This window comes from Eptatretus burgeri, chromosome 6, assembly GCF_056783735.1.
Source record: "Eptatretus burgeri isolate ZD-2024b chromosome 6, Ebu_testis_v1, whole genome shotgun sequence".
NCBI lineage: Eukaryota > Metazoa > Chordata > Myxini > Myxiniformes > Myxinidae > Eptatretus > Eptatretus burgeri.
The window spans coordinates 94930317-94934072 of NC_140966.1; the positions used below are offsets into that span (position 1 = coordinate 94930317).

The following is a 3756-nucleotide window of genomic DNA, read 5'->3' on the forward strand; positions in this document are numbered from 1 at the left end:
CCTGTTGTGTGTTACTGTCCAGCTTCTCAAGATGATGAAGTATTGATACCTTATCGTATGCCAGCAGGAGGGATCCATGTGAAGCAAATAGTGATCGAGGCACCACACCAAACTCATAAGTTCTGATGCATTCCTTGAGATTCAGCTCTGGTCGACTTCTTGAAATAACAATGAACCGTTGCAACAGTCCTCACTCTTCTTTGATTTTGACCACCTTGTCTCTCATTTGGATTTCTGTCATTGCATTGGCACTTTTGAAGGTATCCAGTTTCTTTTTGGTCATTTTGTCCCACACAGAAAGTTTTCCTTCCGTTAGGCGTTCAGTGACAAAACATTCAAACATCTGTTGCCCAATCTCATCACGCCGAAGGATTTCGTTGGTATCAGTTTCATTCATAACTGCTTGGGTGAGCAGGTTGTCGATCTCATCCTCATCAGCGGATTCAAATGGCTTTCCATGCGCGTGAAATACTGCACTGAGTTTGACAGCATTTTGTGTTATTCGGAAGAGCTTTCCCCCCTGTGAGCTCATGGTGCTGTGTTCTCTTTGCCTTGCTGCCAGTGAAGTACTTTTTCTCAAATTCATGTTGTAAGTTTGAGAGTTCAGGTGAAATAAGAAAGTACTTGTCCAGTGACTTTTCATTCTGTGTGATTCCGACTATGCCTCCAATAACCTTGAGTTCACGATTCTCTTGTTCAATCCCATGGTCTGGGCCTATTGATGTGAATCCAGCAACACCTTTGGTGACGCAGAAGTTCCCTTTCATGAACTCAGCCCAGATCTCAGGATGCTGCTTTTCTGTTTGTTGCATTGTAGAAATGTACAGTGGTAGAAGGCGTGCATAGTTTAAATGATCATGGGCAAAGAAGTACTTCATGAGTGATTCCAGACTCTGCATGTGCAGCAATAGGTCTCGTTGTCTGGTGGCTCAAACAAATTGGAGGATGGTCTCGAACTGCTTAATGTAGTTTCTGATGAAACGCTGAATCTTGTTTGCAGTGCCTTCAGATTGTTTGATCTTTTGGAAGATGTCCCTGGATTCAGACATTGATTGTTTTTGTAACGGCATCACTGAGTTTGTGTCTGCTTCCTGAGTCTGTTTTGATCTCTTGCTGATAGGCTTCTCCCAAAAGAATGGATGTTTCCTTCAAAAAAGCTTCTTCATCAGGCTGAAGTTGCAGGAACTTTCGGAAGTACAAACTACACAAAGCAAGCAAGGTAACTGTATGAGCTTCCAGTGCTCGATACATGTGTTTTCCCTTGAGTATTTGTGTTATGGTTGGAGGTGAGTAAAGTCCAGCTTCGACCCATGCTTGGTCAATACCACTCCCTTCAACATATTTATCCAAGGCAGCCAGTGCCCAGAAGACGATGTGCAGCTTGCCAGGTTGAAACAAGAACTGCTTCTTGATGTCCTCACGCTCCATCCACAACTTCATTGGCCATGTCGTATAGCTGAAGATCAAGAGTCACGACAGTGATAGATTCTGGTCCCATGGCAGGTGTGGCGATAGCACGTGCTCTCATCAGACCTGTGAACAGGGTGTCATACTGTGTTGGTGGCAATCGTATTAGTGGTGGTACAAGGGCAATGTTTGTCTTGGAACCAGATGGAGACAACAGAGAGTTGAAGGCGCCCCATGTTCCTGGAGAAGTAGAGCTTGATTTTACTTCTACTTCACTTTCTTTGAAGTCCAAACAGCCAATAATCCATGCCATATCCTTCTCTTTGTTTGGCTGTGAGCTGGACTTGCAGGAATTCAGTGTGCAAACACACTTTTTGTTTGTTGGTATTTGTTTGTTACATTATAATATTTCACATGGAACAGCCTCCTCAAATGTTTGAGACCTTGATGACCGATCAATATCAAGTGGTGATGCTGAGGATTTGTTAGATGCAGTCTGATATACAGCGGTGGCAGTGCCATGGAGTGTGTTCATGCCACAAGGCGTGGATTCGAGAAAATCTATGTTGTCCAGTGCAAACCAAACAAATATGTCGTTAACCAACCAAGGTGGCCAATAAATTCCTCCCGTGGATTTCATCCTTTCAAGAACAACATTTGTGACTGCAGTCTTTATTTCCATTACCTTGTTGTACGGGACGGTGAGATCTAGTTTGCCTAATGTCTCCACAAGGGCCTTGGACCTGGTGTTTTTGTGCACATCCAGAGCTAAGCCGACTGTAAGGGGAGTCTCAGTGCGGTGTTTGAAAGCGACTTCTTCATGTTTTGTTTCATAGGTGACCTGCCGATCAGACTTGTATGCACATACGAAATGTTGTGCCAGCACAGATGCACTTTGGTTCATAGATTCGGCCTTGCTGATTGTTTGAACCTGATGTAAACCTTGGATAGCATGCTTGTAGAAGAGTTGAAGCAAAGCAGGTGGTTCATAATTATCAAATGTTCCTTCGAATTTCCACGGGGTTGCGCTTGCAATGTCTTTTCTCAGTATTTTAGCTGCTTTCAGAAGGACTTTCACATCTTCTCTTAGGTCTTTTGTATCGGTGGCCAACGCACCAGCTAACAGGGTTCCTTGGCTTTTGTAGAAAGTACTTGCTCAGGTTTGGTTTTGTCTGGAGGCCTGGTGAAGTGCACATCAGCGATGTTGTCCAAAATCAGTTGCTTTAAGTATGGTTTGTATTGCGGATTGTCGGATAAAGGGAACCCATTGGCTTCTAGCAAACCAACATATGATTGTTAACTCTCGTTCATATTCAAAGCTGAACTGTTAGATGTGTCATTCATTTCAGTTTCCACCACGTCGAGCATCTCCAGGTCAGACACTAACTGCAAAATGAACATGCTGTTTTGGAGGTCTGTTAGCTTTTTCTATGTCTCGTTTTGCATGGCCTAAGCACAGAAGGTGATACTTCATGTCCTCAAAAACTGCTGTAAGAAGATCAGGTGAGCCTACAACATTGCTCAGTCTGACTTTCAAAAGTTTTCTGTCTGTTTGTTGACCAATGGCTTTGAGTTGAGCTCCCATGTTTTCAGTTGTGACGTCGTGCAATTTGTCTGCTTTGTCTTCCTGACAAATGACACACATATCCTTGTCGAAAGCCTGACTTGTCGAAAGCCTGGTAGATCGCTGTGATGTGGAACCACATGTAGATGCAGCATCAGATTTTGGCGGTTGTCCTATTGTCTTCTGTTTTACATCACTGACGCTGCCTGTCGCTTGTCCTTTCTCATATCTGGTCTTGGCTCGTTCAATGCATGTTTTATTTGTGAGATCCTTTTACATGTCTTGTGGTAAGAAACACCATTCTGTAACAGTTCATAGGCAGACAAATCTTTTATGTGATTCTTTAATGCAGAGAATTCTATTTCCCAAATGAACATCGAACATCAGTTGTTGTAATTACTTTCTCTACTGAAGGCAAGGAAGGACGAAGCACATAGTTTGTATAATCTGTTTGCTTGCTGCTCAACTGGCAAATAAAGCATAGTTCAAAATTCACCGTTTTTGACTTCTTGTTGGATGAAGACTCTGCCATTTTGGTTAATCCAAGGTCTCGAAGCTATGTTATCATTGGTTATGGTTGCTGTGGGTACGTGCAGCCTGCAAAAGAAGAAAATAATATGTTAGTACACCATAAAATGGACAAGTGGAACCTTAACATAAAGCGAACAAACTGCTGCCGATGACTGGATTTGAACGTCAATTTTCCGGCCGCCATGTTGAAATAAAAAGGCAGCCTCTATCTCAAATTGTGCAAAATAAAAAGATTAGTAGTCAGGTGAAAGTTA

General features: G+C 42.8%; 1 pseudogene; it reads right to left on the minus strand.

The window, feature by feature from the left end:
* Positions 1 to 1041: 1041 nt before the first annotated feature.
* Positions 1042 to 2992, minus strand: LOC147025372 (uncharacterized; annotated as a pseudogene).
* Between the last annotated feature and the right edge of the window lie 764 nt (positions 2993 to 3756).